The following is a 21,876-nucleotide window of genomic DNA, read 5'->3' on the forward strand; positions in this document are numbered from 1 at the left end:
GATTGGGCCGGGAGCGGGTTTCCTGCCCGGGCAGACCCGCCCGCCGCGCGCGCGCGCGCCCCGCCCCTCTCCCGAGAGCTACGCGGCGGCGGAGCGCAGGCCTCGTGCCGTAACGGCCATCGCTGCGGCCGCGGCGGCGTCCCGGTGCCTTCTTCAGGTGAGCTGGCGTCGCCGGGCTCGGCAAAGGGAAGGTGGGACGGCCTTGCCGGCAGGCAGACACACACACACAGACAGCGTTTCCGTCCCCTGTCCGTGCACACTGTCCGTTCCACTCCCTGCGTCGCTTCCTCTTCCCCGGCAAAGTTAGCCCCGGGGGCGCCGTCTGCCGGCTCGGAGCTGAGCCGGAGTGGGCGCGGACGCTGCCCGACCGGGCCTGGGCGTCTGCACCGCGGCTCCACGCGACCTTCGGACCGCTGCCCTGGGGAGCGGCCTCCCCGTCCGCGCGGCCCGGGAGCGTCGGGGCGCGGGGAGAGCCCGGGCGGCAGCCCCGGGGCTGGGAGAGCGAGCGTGTGGCGCGCGCGCTTCCCTGGCAGTCTTCCTGAGAAAGTCCTGTTGCCAGTTGTGGCGTCATCTGAGGGTGGGAAGGTAGGGACGGGGCAGAGAGGGAAGGGCTCTCCCGGAGACGAGGGAGAGCGTCGTGCCCGGTGCAGCGTGTGGACATCTTCGGGACGCGCCCCGCGCCCCTCCCCCCACCCCTCCCCCGGCCGTTTTCCTCGTTCTTGGCTGTTACTTCAGTCGCTGGGACCTGCTTTAGATTCGCACGCGAGTTGCTTGGCTTTGAGCTTTTGACTTGAGTTGTGATGGATCCGGTAAAACAGTTATCTGGATAGGTTGGCTTTGTAATCTTTCTTGTATGTTCCCATAGAAGTTAAATTCGCTGTTAGAAACTCGGGAAGCTGGGTTTTGTTCAGGGCTGACTGAGAACCGTAACACAGGCTCTCGGTGTCGACCTGATGGACAAGTCATTTGGTAAGAAGCATTAGAAGTTAGGAAAGAGTGAGGTTACGGAGAATTTTCTAACCTCATCTTAGGTGGGGAGCAAAGAAGCTCAGTGTTAAATGGCCAGAACCGGTAAGTTCTGCAAGAGGTATTCATTTTTAAAATCTTACTTGGATAGATTTTTGACAAAGCAATCATAACGATTTCTTCAGCACTTGGAAATCACTGTGCCTCAAGTCTCAACCTTCAGTGAGATCACAAAGTTAATGGAGAAATAACTCAAGAAGAAAGTTTTGTTTGTTTGGTAATTGTCGATGATGTTCCATTCTTAAATAGGCACCCATTCACAACTTCATAGTGACTTGAAAAACATGCATTGGTTGATTAATGGTACTTTCTTTTCATTTTGACTTGGGGATTATATTTTAAAATGTCTTATTTTTCTAGGCCTTATCTTTTTGTCCATATTTTCCCTGTGCTTTCAGATCCATCTAAATAAAAGTTGAAACCTACACGTAATGTTTTGTTAGACATTGAGTGACACTTAATGCCTCTGGATTTCTTTTTCTTTTGGACCTCTGAGAACTTTCCTTCCAAAGCTCAGGGTAGATTTGATGTGATTATTGTAAATCATTTGTCAGGAAGACTTGGCTTAATACAGATGCACTATGTTTTTTAAAACATAGTTTAATAATTTTACAATTTACTCACCTTTATAATAAGGAAAAATGCCAAATGTTCTCTACGGACATCAGAAAATTAAATGATTATTTAGTTGATAAGTAAAATTGAAGGGAACTCTTGAAATCACTAAACATTTAACAAGTTCTTCATAAATACTTTGCTGTGCTGTTTTAGGAAGACAACTGACAGGGCCAAATATGACATTTAAAGATTTCAGGTAACAGTTATGTCTGGGTGATCCGCACTTTAAACTGTTTCAAAGATAAAACTTACAGTCTTCCCTTCAAAACTGATTCCATATGCTAAATTTGTTTTGGTGTCATTACCATGCTTTCTATTACTCAGACACAAACCTTGGTTTTATTTCTATGCATGGCCAATTGTTGCCAGTGATTTTTATCTCTAAGCTGCTGGCCAGCCTTTTTGCTGGGTTTTCTGCCTGTTTTTGTTTTCTCCCTACTTAGTATGTTCTGCTTGCGGCCTAAATCTTAAAATAATGCTCCAAACACCCCTCACTGTTCAGAAACCAGCCATAGCTCTCTGTTACTACAGAGTATAGATCAGAATTCATAGGCTTCTAACAGTCTGCTCAAAACCTATTTTTTTGATGCCAGTATTATTTCTCTATAGGAGCTGTCCACTCTAACCTAACCAAATCTCTTTGTCTGTTTACACTTTGTATTTTTCTACCTTTTTATAGTTTCCATTGAGACTTTGAGTGCCTGTGCATAAGCTGCCTGTTTAAATCAATTTTCCTTCCTTCCTTTTCTTCCTTTCTTTTCTTTATTATAACTTTTTTTGAGACAGAGGCTCTCTCTATTGCCTGGGCTAGAGTGCCATGGCATCCGGCTAGTTCACAGCAACCTCAAATGCCTGGGCTCAAGCACTCCTCCTACCTCAGCCTCCCAGTAGCTGGAACTATTGGTGTACACCACCATGCCTGGTTAATTTTTTCTGTTTTTAGTAGAGATTGGGTCTCACTCTTGTTGAGGCTGGTCTTGAACTCCTGACCTTAAGCAATCCTCCTACCTTGCCCTCCCAGAGTGCTGGGATTATAGGCCTGAGCCACCTCCCCCGGTCTGTTTGAAATTTTTTTCCCCCCTCCCTAAATTACTTAAGTAGCAAATGAAGTAAAATTTTGTTTCATTTTTGGTCCTCAGTTCTTTATGTTGTTGCTTTCCTTTGAACCCATACTCCTTATTGTTTTGCCATTCCCTTGATTTTAATCTTATGTAGACTCATCTCATAGTGTCGTAGAACATCATTGCAGGAATGTTGGAATCCAACCTTCTGTTTTATAGATAGGGAAACTGAAATACATACAGAATACCTGCACTAAAATTCACACATCTAGTTAAGGGGGAAGAGCTGAGACTCAAACCTTGACCTCCTAACTCAAGTTCTGTGTATTCTTTATGAAACCGTATAATTTCTCATCTCTTAGGTCATTTTGCATGATTTGCTTTACATTATTTTTCATTTTGTGTATTTATGCCTTCTCATACAGATTGAAAACTTCTTGAGGGCAGGGATACCTTGGTGACTTGCATCATAAGTTATTTTAACAATTAATTAAGGTCTATATGGAGTCTTCCTATGCTTTTTAGATGTATTATCAGCGGTAACAATAATGTCATCCCTGCAGTTGAGTCCTATGACCTACTAAAAAGTGAACTGGATCCCTTACAGGTTTTACTGCTGGAATTTAGTTTGTCTGTTTGAATCTCTTGATAAAGAGAATGAATTTTTGGGGCCCTTGAACATAGATGAAAAATAGTGTAGTGATTTGGAGGAAATCTCTGGAGGGCTTATCACAGTAACTAAATGTAATGATCTAGCAAAATGTTCTCTTTCTTTTTTTGAGTGTTAGAAAAGTAACACTTCACGTTTTGCTACTGTTATCTTATTCATGTGTTAAGAATCAGCAGTGCATCTGCCTGTTGAGCAAAATATTTGAAAAATCATTTGTTCTGTTTTGGTGAGTTAGAGAGCTTTAATATATTCTCCATTTTTTCCCCCTTCTTAACTCTAAGGTTTCTGTTAATAGAAGCAGCATAGGGTTGCCTTGCTATTTTTCTTACATATTTGTAGTATTTTTCTTACATTTTAGTTTAATGCTGTGAGACAGTATGGAAAACTATCAGGGTGAAATCTTTCTGGAGGGAATGAATGCTTACTCTTTTGGTCTGTTTTTCATCTATTTTTTGGTTGTTAATAATTGCATGTTTTTATTTGTTTAAACTATCAGGTAAAGTAAACTGTTGAAACACTGAGTCTCTTCTTCCTTATTCCTGAAATTGTACTTAAGTTTTGCTGAATTGGACATGAATATCGTATGAATGATTTTTGCTTTTGTTTAGGTGATCAACTGAATAAACAAAGCAGTGAGAGTATGTGGAAGTTCTGTAGGGAATAGGATGCTTCTCCAAAGGATTTTTTTTTTTTTTTAAGAATTGGTCTTCCAGAATTTTCGGCATATATTTTCAAATCATGTTGCTGTGTGGATCAACTCAAATAATAGATGTAACCAAAAATTTAATATGCCATGGACTTTTTCAGTATTCCAGCTATATTGTGGAAACATTAATTTTATAAAGGATTGGAAAATTTTCCTTGGAGATGCTTGATCACTTCTAGGTGCTACATGTTCTTGAATAATATTTTTTATTTTTAGAAACATTCAGAATATTTAGTGTACAACTCTTCTGCATCTCATTGGTGCCCTGGGAAATCCAGTTACTTTTATTTTTGTTTCTTTTAATTTCTTATCCGTGTTCTTAAAAGAGGCCTATAAGGCCTTGTATAATTTGGCTTTTGCCTCTCCTGCTGTTATCCCTTTCCTCTTTAGGCCTTAAATAGCCAACCTCTTTTTTTTTTTTTTTTGCCTTAGAGCCTGTGAACATATTCTTCCTTCTGGGGCAGATGGCTTCTTTAGGTTGGTTAGTATTAAGTGTGGCTACTAGTAACAGACACCAGATAACAATTTTTCTCTCACACTGGAGAAATAGATCCGGGGTTGGCATGGCATTCATTTATTAAATTTATTTCCAGGGGTGGGTGTCTGTGTGTGTGTGCGCGCACGCGTGCAGTTATAAATAACTCTGAAATAAAAATCTTTGTGTATAAGACTTTAAAATTTTTTCCTTTTGATTGAATTCCTGTCGTGGGATCCAGTTGAAAATCTCATTAATTTCTTTTTAAAAAACTTGTTTAGAGAAAGTGTCTTTAAATTGTTTTTATTGCAAAGTGCACAAATTTAAATGTGTAGCTCAATGGATTTTTGTAATTGTAGACATCTGTATAGTTGTCACCCAGATCAAGGTATAGAACGTTTCCAGTGCTCTAGAAGTCTCTTTTGTGTCCCCTCCCAATCAGTATGCCGTCCCCTCCCCAGAGTAATCACTGTTTTAACCTTTATCACCATAAATTATTTTTGCCTGTTCTTAGACTTGATATAGATGGAATCATACGCTCGTGCAGATGGCTACTTTTGCTTAACATTGTGTTTGTGAAATTCATCGTGATGTTGGGTGCAACAGTACTTTTTCATTGATCGTAGTATTCCAATTAAAAAAATTTTTATCATTGATGTAAATTTTTATGTTTGGTTTGTTTCCACTTTTAAGCTATTGTGAATAAAGCTGCTGTGAACGTTCATTTGCAAATCTTTTAGTGGACATGGACACTAACTACTTTTGGTTACATATACCTGGGCGTAAAATTGTGCTGTCCTTAGCAGTTTTTCAACCTACTTGAACTAGTCCTCCATAGCTGGTACATAGTTTTATGGGATTTGTTCTCTTACCATGAAACTAGTGACTTCCTTTGTCTTTCTCTTGTGTTAAATCTTTTATTTTCTGTGAAAATCATGTAGTGTTTTTGTTATTATTTTTTTGGTTTAACCTCTCCATTTGATGGAGTATATCTAACACAGTAGATTCTTGTGAAAGGTTGAGATCTTACATTAATGAAAACCTTTTTTTTTTTTTTTTTTTTTTTGGTTTTTCTTCTTGATTTGCTTGGGTACCAGTTCTAGGTTGAAAATAATTTGCCTTCAGAATTCAAATAATTTGCTCCATTGTTTTCTAGCTTGTCATCCTTTTGAGAAGTCTGAAGACATTCGGATTCTTTATTATAAAAATGTTTTTTGCCTTTGTTGAATTTTGTAGTTCTTATATTCTGAAATTTCTTAAGAATGTGACTTACTGTACATCTATTTTTAGTTTGTTTTCCTGAATATTCATTATACCTTCTAAATCTGCAAAATTATGTTCATTAGTTCTGGGAAATTTTCTTGAATTATTATATTGATGGCTTATATTAGACTGCTAGGGCTGTCATAACAAAATACCACAGAGTGGGTTTCTTAAACAACAGAAATCTGTTTTCTCACAGTTCTGGAGCCTAAGAGTTCAAGAATAAGGTGCCATTAGGTTAGTTTCTGATGCGTCTTCTCTTCCTGGCTTGTAGACAGCTGTCTTCTTGCTGTGTCTTCACATGGGTTTTCCATGGAGAGAGAGATCTGTCATCTTTTTGGATTAGGGCCCCATCCTTATGGCCTCATTTAATATTAATTACCTCCTTAAAGGCCTTATTTCCAAATACAGTTATATTGGGGGTTAAGGGTTCAGCAAAAGCATTGGAAAGGGGGGAGACACAGTTCGTAACAGTGGTTTTCTCCCATTTCTTTTGTTTATTTTTCCTCAAACTTCTGTTATTTGTTTGGATCTCTTAGATTAGTTTTCTAAGTTTCTTTTTTTCTCCATTGTTCATTTCCTAGTCTGTTTGCTTTATTTTATTTGGGAGGTATGTTTTATTTCCTAAGCCTTGTGTTGTATTTTTAATTTTTGCTGTCAAGATTCTGATTTCCCAAGAGCTCTTTTTTGTTTCGTTAAAAATTTCTTTTTGGCCAGACATGTGGCTCAAACCTGTAATCCTAGCACTTTGGGAGGCTGAGGTGGGAGGATTGCTTGAGCTCAGGAGTTCAAGACCAGCCTGAACAACATGACAAGACCTTGTCTCTACAAAAAACAGGAAAATTAGCCAGGCATGGTGGTGTGCTCGTGTTGTTCCAGCTACTCGGGAGGCTGAAGCAGGAGGATCAATTGAGCCCAGTAGTTTGAGGTTGCAATGAGCTAGCTAGCCTGGGTGACAGAGTGAGACCCTGTCTCAAAAAAGAAAAGAAAGAAGAAAAATTTCTTTATATAGCATTCTGTGCTTTTTTATGGGTGTAATATGTTCTCTAATTTCTGAGGCTATAAAGGACTTTTTAAAAAAACCTTTCACCTTTCAGACTATTTCTTCTAAATTGGTTTTTCTGCATTTGTTTTGGTCTCTTTTACATCAGAAGCTTACTTAAGCTGTCAAATCCTTGGGTGATCGATAGCTAAATTGATTGGGATTTATAGACTTTGAACATCATTACATGGTGGTCCAAGTGAGCCATTTTTTGAGAAAACCCTGATGTCTAGGAGGTGTTTCCTCTTGGGTTAGGTTCACGAGGAAAAACTCAACTTGCCTGAGTGCTGAAGGGAAGCCACTGTTTTTTTGTGTCGGTAAAAGGGAGTGGCCTGCTCATTCCCCCACTTTTGGTAGTGTACATAGATCTTTAATTATATCTGGTGGGCCACTAGTTCAGGGACTCTTTAAAACATCCAGAGTACTGAAAAAGTAAGTAAGTAAGTAAATAAATAAATAAACAACAACTGTGAGCTCTGGGGAAAAACAAGTAAAAAGAACATGATAAAAAAAAAATTTAAAAAGCAACCCTTTCAAGAGAATAAACTAACAGACTTCTGTTAGAGTGGAATAAATAGCCAACCACTGGGCAGGTAGATTTGGGAAACTCCCAGGAGTTTAACTACTTCTCAGACAGCTTTCATGCAAGTCTTCTTATTAACTTCCTCTTCTTCCAGTTCAGGCAGTACCTGGTGCTGCCAGTTCCTGAATCTTTCAAGAATTCCAAGGTATAAATTGGATTTTTCAATTTCTGGCATAGGCTTCACCTTTTTGGAATTCATTAAATGAGTTAGTTACCAGTTGTCCACCTTGTCTTTTAGCATCTGAAATTTTGTTACTGTTGTTTGCTTTTTTGGATATTTTGCCCTTGTGGGTTAATTTCTTAAAGAAAAAAGCTTTATATATTAAATCCACTATTTTAATGGGAAACACTCAGAAACTCTATTTGTATTGCCCCAAGGTAAGAATGATTTTTACATTTTTAAAGGGTTGGGGAAAAAAAAAGAATATGTATGAGAGACTCTGTGGCCACAAAGCCTAAAATATTTATTATCTGGTTCTTTACAAAAAGAAAGTTTGCCTATTTTGTCCTTTTTATAAAGCTCCTTTAATGAAGCTGTTTCTAGACTAATTCTACCTTTATTCCTACAAAGAAGCTTCAGTTTACAATCCTGGAACTTCCTGAAGCTATTTAATTAAGTGTAGTGCATATATAGAAGTTATAAGTAATAATTTGTAGGATATACTCCATCATCAGAGATGAGATACTTCTTTAATGTAAAATCTTACAAAGAATAGGAAAAGCGAAATGTTGAGGAAGAAATAAATCATACGACACCAAATATGTATATGTATGCACCATTCTTTGTCTTGCCATCTCAGTGCAGAAAATAGGAGGCTCATATATTTTGAAGAACTGGAAAAGGAGCAGTTGTTGGCTTAAAAGAACAGGCTGAAATCATATTTTAAATGAGCCATTTTTATCAGCCCTCTATAGTTGGCAAATGATAGCTGGAGGAATAAATTGGCTCTACATAAGAAGCTGTTCAAGACAGTAATGTACACATACATGTATATACACATATATGTATGTATGTGTGTCTGTATTTTTCCCCCTGATACCAGTCAGAAATGAGAGGGAGAATTGATGTGGTCCACATGTTACTGTAGAAGAAATAGGGATTACAGTGTTATAGGAAGTAACTTTACTTAAAAGTCTTGGCTTCTGGAAAGCTCAGTTATGTTTAGTTTTAATTGTATGAGGAGTCTCATCCAGGTTTCTTATATAATCATTTCTTTCTTTGCCCTAAATGATACATCTTTATTATTTATGATTGTTTTCTAGACTTGTCTCTATGAATACGCAAACTCATGCACATTTTTTAAACATAGGATCAAAGCTACATCTTGTTTTTCAACTTGGCTTCTAGGAACATCTTTCCATGTCTATATATATATAAATATAAACGTTTAGAGTCAGACAATTTTGGTTCTAGCATAGGGTCCATCACTTACTATTTGTTTGGGCTTAGGTCTCTATAAGACTCATTTTTTCTCATTTTTAATACGGGGTTAATACCCAATAAAAGGATTACTGTAAGGCTTCAGTGAGAATTCATGAATCAGTGTAAATGCTGAGCAGTATTTGGTGTACATGAAGAGCTTATTTGGATCTCCTCTCTCTCTAAGTTCAATTTCTAAATGATAAATAACTGGGTTCAAAGATATAGATGCTTAGAATGTTGCTAACTGTTGCCTAACTGGTACCCAGAAAAAAAAATCAGTTTACACTTTTACCATGATGTTCCTTAACTCTGCATTATTATTCTTCGTAATCTTTGCCAACCTAGTAGGCAAAAAATTGACAACTAGGCCAGGCACGGTGGCTCACGCCTGTAATCCTAGCCCTCTGGGAGGCCAAGGTGGGTGGATCACTCGAGGTCAGGAGTTGGAGACCAGTCTGAGCAAGACCCCGTCTCTACTAAAAACAGAAATAAATTATCTGGACAACTAAAAATATATATAGAAAAAATTAGCCGGGCATGGTGGCGCATGCCTGTAGTCCCAGCTACTCGGGAGGCTGAGGCAGTAGGATCGCTTAAGCCCAGGAGTTTGAGGTTGCTGTGAGCTAGGCTGACTGCCACGGCACTCACTCTAGCCCTGGCAACAGAGTGAGACTCTGTCTCAAAAAAAAAAAAAAAATTGACAACTAAAAGAATTAGACAAATCCGTAAGCATACTATGGGATATTTAACTATACCTCGAGTAATTAGTGGAAAAATAAGATAAAGTCAAAAGAATATAAACGATTTGAACATGATTAACATATGAATGTAATTGACACGCATTGAACATTTCACCGAATACCTGCAGAAAATGCAGATTTTTTTCAAGTGCCTGTGGAAATTTTTCCCAGACGGACCCATGCTGGACACTAAAAAAGACTGAAATAATCAATTCTAGAGTATGCTTTCTGACATGTTGGAATTAAGCCAGAAATCAATTACCAAAAAAAAAAAAGAAAGAAAGAAAAAATTGTCAGCTGTTTGAAAATTAAACAGTATACTCCTGAATAACTCAAGGATTAGAGAAAAAATAACATTAAACTATTTGGAACTAAACAATGAAAATATGGTATAACTTAAGGGATACAGGTAAAACCATGCTTAGAGGAAAGTTTATAGCCTTAAAATCCATGTATTAAAAAGAATAAAGGCTAGAAGTGGCATATTCACTTCAACCCATATTCCATTGGTCAGAAATGAGTCCTGTGATTCCACCTAACTGCAGGGATGGCTGGGAAATGTATATAGCACTGTGCAAATGATGCAGATATTAGTGAGTACTAGCAATCTCTGTTATGTATTTATTTATGTATGGATTTGTTTTTGGAGACAAGGGTCTTACCCTGTTGCCCAGGCTGGTCTCTAACTCTTGGGCTCAAGCGATGGGACTGCAGGTGTGTTTTACTACGTCTGGCTCTCAACCTTTAGTGACTTCTTATTATGTGTAGAATTAAATTGGCTTATGTCTCTTGTTTGAGCTTTACATTTACTACTTTCTCTCTTATTCCTTGGCCACATTGTGAGGCTTTTTCCCTCCTAGCACCTGTGTGCTTTGCAGTTTCCTTTGCTTGGAGCACTCTACTTAAAATATTTATATGACTGCCTCCTCTTTGTCCTTAAAGTGTCAGCTTAAATTCCATTTCTAACTAAAAGCTCTAAGTAAAGTAGTGCTCCTATTCTCTGTCCTTTATGATAGCACTGTGTTTCTCTCAGTCAGTATCACAATTTACAATTATTTGAAAAAATTTTGTTTCTTCTGCTAGAAAGAGATGTCTATCTTGCTCACTATTGCATCCCTGCAGCATCCATCCGGTGCTTAGGATACAGTAATCATTCAGTAAATATGTTGTAGTAATGAATGAATATTATATAGAACAGACTGAAATTGAGAGAGTGAATTACAACTAAGGGTGCTTATGATATTAATAATTTCAGTGAGTTGGTGAAGGCTTGGGTTTTAGTGGTGTCAGTGTCAATAGAAGAGAAATGGATGGATGAGAGATATTTCAAAGGAAAACTAACACAAATTGACATGTGACTTAAGGGAGAGGCTGGGTGAATGGGAAGGTAGTGTTTTGTAATGAACAGATTGGTAAAGAGGATAGAAAAGCTTGGTTTTTGGAGATAATGATGAGTTAGGATTGATGCATGTTAAGTTTGAGGTGATAGCAAGACATTCAAGTAGAAATGTTGAGGAACAATAACCTGGAGTAGAGAACACAATTGGAATTACAGATTTGGGAGTCAGTTAGCCAGAGTTGATAAGATGAAAACAAAAGTGGATGAGCTATCTAGAGGGCATATACTGAGAAGAGCAGATGGCTGAAGGGGAGGAAAAAGAGGAGCCAGAAATGGAAACCAGAAGTAGGTAGAGAGCTGGGGAGGAGAACCAATTTAATATAGGGTTAAGAAAACCAGTAAAGAGTTTCAGGAAAGAGGGAAGGTTAGCTTGGCTACCTGTAATCTTACTATTTCTTGTGATTGTATTTGACAGTTCTGAAATGTTACCTTCCATGAAGTAGTTAGAGATCAGAGGGTACCTTGGGCTTTCTTCTTTGTATGAGAAAATGTAGCTTAATGAGAATGATAAGAGTATAGCTTTGAGTTCTTTTTTTGAGACAGAGTCTCACTCTGTTGCCTGGGCTAGAGTGCTGTGGCGTCAGCCTAGCTCACAGCAACCTCAAACTCCTGGGCTCAAGCAATCTTCCTGCTCAGCCTCCTGAGTAGCTGGGACTACAGGCGTGTGCCACCATGCCCAGCTAATTTTTTCTGTTTTTTTTTTTTTTTTTTTTTTTTTTGTCCAGCTAATTTTTTTCTATTTTTAGTAGAGACAGGGTCTCACTCTTGCTGAGGCTGGTCTCGAACTCCTGACCTCAAGCTATCCTCCTGCCTTGGCCTCCCAGAGTGCTAGGATTATAGGCATGAGCCACCATGCCCGGCCAGCTTTGAGTTCTTGTCTTTTAGAGATATGCACTTAAATGTTTATGGATGAAAATATTTATTTTTTAGAGGTATATAATGAAATATTTATAAACGAGAAGGTTTTGTTTCGGCCGGGCCCGGTGGCTCACTCCTGTAATCCTAGCCCTCTGGGAGGCCGAGGTGGGTGGATCGCTCGAGGTCAGGAGTTGGAGACCAGCCTGAGCGAGACCCTGTCTCTACTAAAAATAGAAATAAATTATCTGGCCAACTAAAAATATATATAGAAAAAGTTAGCCGGGCACAGTGGCGCATGCCTGTAGTCCCAGCTACTCGGGAGGCTGAGGGAGTGGGATCGCTTAAGCCCAGGAGTTTGAGGTTGCTGTGAGCTAGGCTGATGCCACGGCACTCACTCTAGCCCTGGCAACAAAGTGAGACTCTGTCTCAAAAAAAAAAAAAAGAAGGTTTTGTTTCAAAATAATGCAGTGGGGATGAGTAGGTGAGAGAATATGGGTAGAACAAGTGGCCATGAGTTGGTGATTGTAGCAGGGTGTTGGATTTAGGGGATTTGCTCTCTTCTACAATGTGTGTTTGAAATTTTACATAATAGAAATTATAAAAGGAGGGATTTGGCCTTTTTTTTTTTTTTTTTTTTTGGGACACAGTCTTGCTCTGTCACCTGGGCTAGAGTGCAGTGGCGTCATCATAGCTCACTGCAACCCTCAAACTCCTGTGCTCAAGTGATCCTCCTACCTGAGCCTCCCAAGTAGCTGGTACTACCGGTGCACACCATGATGCCCAGCTGATTTTTCTATTTTTTTGGAAGATGAGGTCTCACTACGTTGCCTAGGCTGGTCTTGAAATCCTAGCCTCAGGCATTCTTCCCACCTGGGCCTCCCAAAGTGCTGGGATTACAGGCTTGAGCCACTGTGCCTGGCTAAACTTTTGAAGCCTTAGTTTCTTCAGTTATAAAATGGTGATATTATTATTTACTTCATAAGGTTGCTGTGGTGATTAATAACATTGTATTATAAGTCCTTAGTATACTTGTTCTGTGTATTAAGTGTCCACTAAACATTTCTGAAGTGAAATACAGCAAGACATACATTTAGGCATCAAGGTTGAGAATTTTGTAGAGGAAGAAAAGGCTTCTGGGCTTGTTTTAGTAACTTTTTTTAAGACTTATGTTCTTTTTAGAATGTTACAGTGGGTTAGAATTGATAACTTAAAAGCTTTCATAGAGCTAACATTAGTTTATTTTGACATATTTTTAGTAGGAATTTTCTGGTCTGAAAGTGTACAAAGTCATACCAATACAATGGTAGTTCATCTGTTTGTGCTTCTTAACCACATCCTTTTACTGAATCTTATTCCGGAAGCATTTATAACACAGATGTCCTTTAGAAAGGCATTGCCCTTTAAAGTAGTTTGAGAGTAAATTTTTAATTAACATTAAAATGAAATAAGGGAATATTTAAAATGGAAGCATAGCTTAATCAAACTGTATTACCACCAACTTCTTAGAGCACCTGACAATTTTTTTGGTAGTAAAACTTGGATGTGGATAGTATGCAGTTGTCCCTTGGTATCTAGATTACTTATAATACCTAATAACATTGTAAATGGTATGTAAATAGTTGTTTACTCTATAGTTTAGGCTCTGGGAATAATGACAAGGGAAAAAGTCTGTGCATGTTCAGTACAGACACTTTTTTTTTCCTGAATATTTTCGATCCTTGGTTGGATCCATGAATGTGGAACCCATGGATACAGTGGGCTTACTGTACTGAGATAGTCCAGTCATAGATGTCATACGATTTTGTTTCCAGGTAAACAAGAGAGCCAGTAACACAAGGGAAGGAGCTTTCTTGTATATCTTTTCATTTTCGTCTTTTTCAAGTTTGTTCATCTTTTTGTTTAGGGAACTTTGAGTTAGCTGGGCAGAGTTTGGAACTGGCCTGTAGCTTTGCAATCAGTCATTTTTTTTCCTCTATTTTATTTTACATTTTTGGAGATGAGGTCTCACTATGTTGCCTAAGCTGGAGTGCAGGGCAGTGGCTATTCACAGGCACGATCACAGCTCTCTACAGCCTGGCCTCAAGCAGTCCTCCCACCTCAGCCTCCTGGAACTACAGGGGGGTGCCACTGTGCCTGGCATTTTTGTTTTCTGTCTTAACATAACATGGAAACAAGTAAGTTATTGTTGCTTTTCTCCTGATCAATAGCAGTCTAAGTAAGAATAGTAGTTTAGAATAGAGGGTAAGATAAGAAGGCAGGAAGGTGAGGAAGGAAGTGTTTCAAAATGAAGAAAGGGAGGAGACAAGGAAGTTGAGAGATAATTGGTGAGAAGAGCTGTCTAAAGTTTATCTTTCCCTTTGCCTCAGATATCAACTTGCAATGAGTAGTTGAAAATTGCTTTCCAGTAGCATATAATTGGTGACTTTTAGATTGTTACCTGGAACAGATATAAATTCTTTAACATAAAATTCTGGTACTACTGTCTTTGAATTTATATTTCCATACAGTCAGTGGCAGAATTTTTAACATTAGGTGGGAGGATAGGACGGGGAAGGACAACTGCGTAGCAGGCATTGTACTAATAATATGTTTTACATATTATTTATCCTCACAGCAACCCTGTTGGTAGATGTTACCAAAGCACAGAGAGGTTATATAACTTGTTCAATGTCACACAGATAGTAAATGACAGAGCAAGAATTCAAAGGGTAGTGTTTCTGTTCTCCTCTAGTTATCTTTTATTCATCCCTGTGTTTCATTTTATAATTCCATTTGGTCATTAGTCTTGTTTGCTTAAAAAAAAAAGCTTTATTGAGATATAATTTACATACCATAGTTCATCTGTTTATATAATTCAGTGGCTTTTAGTATATTAACAGGGTTGTGCAACCTTCACCACAATATTAGAATGTTTTATCACCCTAAAAAGAGACCCCATACTCATTAGTTGTCACCCTCATCGTCCCTTCCCCCAGTCCTAGTCTACCACTAATCTGCTTTTTGTCTCTGTAGATTTGCTCATTCTGGGCATTTCATATAAAGGGAATCATACAGTATGTGGTCTTTTGTGACTGCTGTCTTACACTTACCTTGTTGTCTTTGAAGGTTCATTTGCATTATAGCAAATATCAGTACTTCATTCCTTTTTATTGCTGAGTAATATTCCATTGTATGAATATACTACATTTTATCTATCCATTCTTCAATTTATGGGCATTTGGACTGTTTCTCTCTTTGGGCTATTATGAATACTGCTGCTGTTAATATTCATGTACATGGTCTTTTTAAATTATTGTAGTAATATATATAACATAAAACTTACCATTTTAACCATTGTTTTTGGAGACAGGGTCTTGCTCTGTCACTCAGGCTGGAGTGCAGTGGTGTGATCATAGCTTACTATAACCTAGAAGTCCTGGGCTCAAGCAATTCTCCTGCCTCAGCCTTTCTAGTAGCTCGGACTACAGGCACATGCCAACATGCCCAGCCAATTAAAAAAATTTTTTTTGTAGAGACAGGGTTTTGCTATGTTGCCCAGGCTTGTCTTGAACTCCTAGCCTCAAAGGATCCTTGGCCTCCCAGAGTGCTGAGATTACAGCCCATTTTAATTACTTTTAAGTGTACAGTTCAGTATTGGTAAGTACATGTACATTGTTGTGCAACCATTACCATCACCTAGAACTTTTTCATTTTTGCCACTTGAAACTCTGTACCCGTTAAATACCAGTTCCCAAGTTTACCATCCTCCTAGGCCCTGACAGCTGCCATTCAACTTTTATCTCTATGGATTTGGCTATTCTAGCAACCTCATATAAGTTAAATCATACAGTATTTTGTTCTTTTGTGACTGGCTTGTTTCATTTCGCATGTCTTCAAGGTTTATCCATGTTGTAACATGAAGCATGTTTTTTCTTTAAGGCTGATAATATTCCATTGAATCTGTATACCACATTTTGTTTAGCCATTCAACTGATGATGGACACTTTGGTTACTTCCACCTTTTGCTGTGAATAATCCTGTTATCAACATGGGTGTACAAATATCTGTTTGAGGCTCCGCTTTTACTTCTTTTGGCTGTATACCCAGAAGTGAAATTGCTGGATCATATGGTAATTGTTTTTGGTTGTTTTTTTTTTTTTTTTTTTGAGACAGTCTCGCTCTGTTGCCTGGCTAGAGTAAGTGCCATGGTGTCAGCCTAGCTCACAGCAACCTCAAACTCCTGGGCTTAAGCGATCCTACTGCCTCAGCCTCCCGAGTAGCTGGGACTACGGGCATGCGCCACCATGCCCGGCTAATTTTTTCTGTATATATTTTTAGTTGCCCAGATAATTTCTTTCTATTTTTAGGAGAGACGGGGTCTTGCTCTTGCTCAGGCTGGTCTCCAACTCCTGACCTTGAGCGATCCACGCGCCTTCGCCTCCCAGAGTGCTAGGATTACAGGCGTGAGCCACCGTGCCAGCCGGTAATTGTTTTTAATTTTATGAGGAACTGCTGTATGTTTTCTTCAGTGACTATACCATCTTATATTCCCACCAGCAAAGCACAAAGTTCTGATTTCTCTACCAACACTTGTTATTTTCTGTTTTTTGTTGATGATGGCCTTCCTAATGGGTGTGATGTAGTAGTAGTTCATTGTGGTTTTGATTTGCATTTCCCTGAGGGCTAGTAATATTGGAGCATCTTTTCATGTGCTTATTGGCCATTTGTGTATATTCTTTGAAGAAATATCTGTTTAAGTCCTTTGCCCATTTTTTATTGGATTGTTTGGCTTTTGTTGTTGAGTTCTAAGAAGAGTTCTTTATATATTTTGAATATCAATCCCTTATCAGATATGAATTCCAAATATTTTCTCCCTTTCTGTGAGTTGCCTTTTCACTCTGTTAATATAGTATCCTTTGAGGCACAAAAGATTTTTAAAAGATTTTAATTTTAATTAAGTCCAATTTACCTATTTTTTTGTTGTTGCTTTTGGTAGCTTGGATTATCTGGGTGGGACCAGTCTAATTACAAGTGTCCTTATAAGGAGTCAGGAATGTCAGTCTAAGAAAGAGATTTGATGATGAAAGCAGAAGTCGTGATGTGGCCAGGAGCTAAGTAAGGAATACAAGCAGCTTCTAAGATCTGGAAAGGTCAAGGAAACAGATTCTTCCCTGCAGTCTCCTAAAGGAATGCAGGCTTCGATTGTAGCTCTGTAAGACCTATTTCAGATTCTAAGATCACAAATTTGTGGGGTGTTTAAAAATTATTGTAGGTACATAATAGTGGTATGTATAGGGTATATGTGATGTTTTGATACAGGCATACAATGTGAATAATCAAATCAGAGCAATTGGGGTATCCATCACCTCAGGCATTTAACTTCTCCTTCTGTTAGGAACATTTCAATCCCACTTTTTTAGTTATTTTAAACTATACCCTAACTTACTGTTGATTATAGTCACTTTGTTGTGCTATCAGATATTGCTAATTCTAACTATATTTTTGCACCCATTAACCATCCCTACTTTATCCCCCTTTCCCTGCTACCTTTCCCATCCTTCCCTCCCTCTAGAATGTAACCATCATTCTTCTGTCTCTGTGAGATCAATTGTTTTTAATATTTAGCTCCCACATATGAGTGAGAACACACAAAGTTTGTCTTTCTGTGCTTGGCTTACTTCACTTAACATAATGTTCTCCAGTTCCATCCATGTTGTTGCAAATGGCAGGATTTCATTCTTCTTTTGTGGCTATATTATATGCCATTGTGTATATGTACCACAGTTTCTTTATCCATTCATCCGTCAATGGACACTTAGGTTGATTTCATATCTTGGCTATTGTGAATAGTGCTGCAGTAAACATGGGAGTGCAATTATCTTTTTGATATACTGATTTCCTTTCTAGCAGTGGAATTGCTGGAACATATAGTAGTTCTATTTTTAGTTTTTTGAGGAAACTCCATACTCTTCTCCATAGTGGTTGCATGAATTTGCATTCTTACCAACAGTGTCGAGGGTTCTTCTTTCTCCACATCTCCTGCTGGCATTTGTCATTGCCTGTGTGTTTCATAAAAGCCATTTTACCTGGGGTGAGATGATATCTCATTGTAGTTTCAATTTGCACTTCTCTGATGATTAGTGATGTTGAACATTTTCTTATATACCTGTTGGCTCTTTGTGTGTCTTTTCAGAAATGTCTACTCAGATCCTTTGCTCATTTTTTAATCAGATTATGTGATTTTTTTTTCTATCGAGTTAGAGCTTCTTATATATTCTAGTTATTAATCCCTTCTCAGATGAGTAGTTTGCAGATATTTTCTCCCATTCGGTGGGTTGTCTCTTCCCTTTTGATTGTTTCCTTTGCTTTGCAGAAGCTTTTTAGCTTTCTGTGATCCCATTTGTCCAATTTTGCTTTAGTTGCCTGTGTTTTGGGGGTATTACTCAAGAAGTCCTTGCCCAGACCAATGTCCTGGAGTGTTTCCCCAATGTTTTCTTTTAGTAGTTTCATAGTTTCTAGTCTTAGATTTAAGTTTTTAATCCATTTGATTTGATTTTTGTGTATGGTGAGAGAGAGGGTCTGGTTTCATATGGATATGAATATCCAATTTTCTCAGCACTATTTATTGAAGAGACTGTCCTTTAGCCACTGTATGTTCTTGGGCATCTTTGTTGAAGATAAGTTCACTAGAGATGTGTGGATTTATTTTTGGGTTCTTTATTCTGTTCCATTGCTCTGTGTGTCTGTTTTTATGCCAGTACCATGCTATTTTAGTTACTACAACTCTGTAGTATAATTTGAATCGGGTAATGTGATTCCTCCAATTTTTTTCCTTTTGCTCAGGATGGCTTTGGCTATTCTAGGTCTTTTGTGGTTCCATATAAATTTTAGGATTATTTTTTCTATTTCTGTGAAGAATGTCATTGGTATTTTGATGGGAATTGCATTGAATTATAGATTGGTAGTATGGACATTTTATTATAATAATTTTGATTATTCCCATGAGCATGGAATATCTTTCTACTTTTTTGTCTCCTTCAACTTTATCAATGTTTTATAGTTTGTGTATCTTTTGTAGGTTTTTTGATTTGAGGTTACCATGAAGCTTGCGGAAAACATTTTATAACTAATTATTTTAAACATACGACAACTCTGCTTACAAACGCTGACAAATGAACAAATAAGCAAAGAGAAATCTAACAGAAATTCTGCCCTTTAATCGCATCCCCTCTACTTTTTAACTTTGTTGTTTCCATCAATATCTTTTTATAATATCTGTCAAAAAGTTGTTATTTTTGATAGGTTTGTTTTTTAGTTTTCCTACTCAAGATATAAGTGGTTTAAAAATTGCAAGTACAGCAATAGAATATTCTGTATTTGTGTCCTTACTGTTACCAGTGAGTGGTATACCTTCAGAAGATTTCTTAATTGTTCATTAATTTTGTTTCAGATTAAAGAACTCGTTCTTTTAGCATTTTTTTAGGACAGGTCTGGTGTTGATGAAATTGCTCCGCTTTTGTTTGTCCGGGAAAGTCTTTATTTTTCCTTCATGTTTGAAGGATATTTTTGCGGGATATAATATTCTTGGGTTAAGTTTTTTTCCTTCAGCACTTTGAATATATCATGCCATTCTCTCTTGTCCTGTAAGGTTTCCACTGAGAAGTCTTCTGCTAGATGTATCAGAGTTCCTTTATATGTTTTTTTTTTTTTTTTTCTTGTTCCCCTTAGGACCTTTTCTTTATCTGTGACCTTTGGGAGCTTGATTGTTAAATACCTTGAGGTAGCCTTGTTTGGGTTAAATCTGCTTGGTGTTCTATGGCCTTCTTGTACCTGAATATTAATATTTTTTTCTAGGTTTAGAAAGTTCTCTTTTATTATTTTTTTGGATAAACTTTCTACCCCAGTCTCTCTTTTCCTTTTCTTTAAGGCCAATAACTCTTAGATTTGCTCTTCTGAGGCTATTTTCTAGATCTTACAGGCATGCTTCAAGTCTTATTCTTTCTTGTATTCTGGCTGTGTATTTTCAAATAGCCTGTCTTCAGGCTTACTACTTCTGTCTTTGGCTTGGTTAATTCTGCTGTTGCGAAACTCTTAATGCATTTCTCAATTTGTCAGTTGAATACTTAACCTCTAGAATTTCTGCTTGATTTTTTAAAAATTATTTCAATCTCTTTGTTATAGTTCTTTGATAGGCTTCTGAACTCCTTCTCTGTGTTGTCCTGAAGTTCATTGAGCTTCTTCAGGACAGCTATTTTGAATTATTTGTTTGAAAGGTCACCTATTACTATCACTCTGGGATTGGTCACTGGTACCTTATTTAGTTTGGTGAGGTCATGTCTTCCTGGATGTTCTTCTTACTTGTGGATGTTTGTCGATGTCTGAGCATTGAAGAGTTAGGTATTTTTTTTAATCTTCATGGTCTGGGCTTGTTTGAATCCATCCTTGAGAAGGCTTTCTAGATACTCGAATGGAATTGAATGTTGTGGTCCAAATCTCTGATCACTGCAGCTATATCAGCACTTGGGGGTGCCACAAGCCCAGTAACACTATGACTCTTGCAGGCTCATGGTGGTATTGCCCTGGTGAGCTTGAGTAAGATACAAGAGAATTCTCTGGATTACCAGGCAAAGCCTCTTACTGTCTTCCCTCCCTCTCTGTGCTGGGCTGCTGGAGTTCAGGGAGGAGTGACGTGGGCACTCCCTCGTGGCCATCAGTGCCAGGACACCTGAAGCCAGCCCAGTCTCAGCCAAAGCCTGGGTTGACTGTTGCCTGATTACTTCTGATGTTTGTTTATTCAGAGCTCAAGGGCTCTTTACTTGCAGGTGGAGAATCCTGCCAGGACTAGGTCTTTCCCTTCAAGACAGCATGTTTCCTTCTGGCCCAGGGTGGATCCATAAATGCTGTTCATGAACTAAGGCCTGGACTCAGGGGCCTCAGGAGTCTGCTTGGTGCTTTATTTTACTGTGGGTGAGCTGGTACACAAATTGCAAATTCACTTTCCGTCTCTGGGATGCACAGATTCTCTCTCCTTTTGGTGTGTTGGCGCTGCACAGCCTGGGGAGGATGGGGGAGGGGTGGCATAGCCAGTGCAAGACTGTCTTTTCTGCCCTCTTCAGTTCCTCTTTCCTTGATATAATGTACTGTATCCTAAAGACCAGCAGGATGATTCTTATTTGAGTTTTTGATGTGCCACTTTATCGTTTTGTTAGTCTGGCAGTTTCTGAGTGATGTGATATGTGATAGGACCAGTGGGTGCCATGGCCACATGCTTAATGTTTTATCTCCTTCACCATTAAATGTGTCCTTTGGTTTGAGGTGATGGTAAGGTAAATCTCATATTGGCAAAGCAGACATTTTGAAGCCATTGAGTGTACTGTAAGTGTTGAGAGATACTCGGGGCAAGCAGGTGAAACCCATTTCTAGAATAAGTGTAAATTTTGCTTTCCCCAGAATACAAAGGTCCATCCCCATCAAGCCACTTGCTCAGCTCTATGTTTAATAAGTTGTGCTTTGCATTCTGCAGTGATACTAATCTAGTTAAAATTTTGTCCCTTATTAGGGCACTTTATTATATTTTTCAAAAATAAGTTGATGTTCCTGGTAACAGGGTATCTGATCAACAAAAGTTTTAAATTTTAACATAGTCAACTATATGATTCCATTTATATGGAGTTCAAGAAAAGGCAAACTATAGTGATAGAAAGCCCATCAATACTTGTTAAGGGAGAAGAGGATTGACTGTAAAGGCACACAAGGAACTTTTATGGGTGATGAAAGTATTTTAAATCTTGATTATGGTGTGGGTTACACAATTGTATACATTTATCAAAACTCAATAAATTAGTTTTGTATGTGAATTATATCTCAAAGCTGATTTTAAAAAAGGAGTTAATGTACTCATTTATCAGTCTTTTCCATGTTATTTTTTCCTTTGTGTTTTATGCTTTTTGATTTTTAAGTTTGAAAAATTCTTCCCTACCTTAGGATTTTTTTTTTCTTGGTTTTCCGTTTCATTAATTTCTGCTCTTTGTTT

At 38.3% G+C, this 21,876-nt stretch overlaps 1 protein-coding gene across 1 annotated transcript in view; it reads left to right on the forward strand.

The window, feature by feature from the left end:
• The first annotated feature begins 55 nt into the window (after positions 1-55).
• The window catches only part of NCK1 (NCK adaptor protein 1), an 87,229-nt gene continuing 65,408 nt past the window's right edge, over positions 56-21,876 (forward strand). The window contains exon 1 of the mRNA XM_045539124.1: positions 56-157. The gene's annotated coding sequence lies outside the window, so the exon portion shown is untranslated. The remainder of the gene's footprint in view (positions 158-21,876) is intronic.

The sequence above is a fragment of the Lemur catta genome, chromosome 1 (assembly GCF_020740605.2).
Source record: "Lemur catta isolate mLemCat1 chromosome 1, mLemCat1.pri, whole genome shotgun sequence".
Taxonomy (NCBI): Eukaryota; Metazoa; Chordata; class Mammalia; order Primates; family Lemuridae; genus Lemur; species Lemur catta.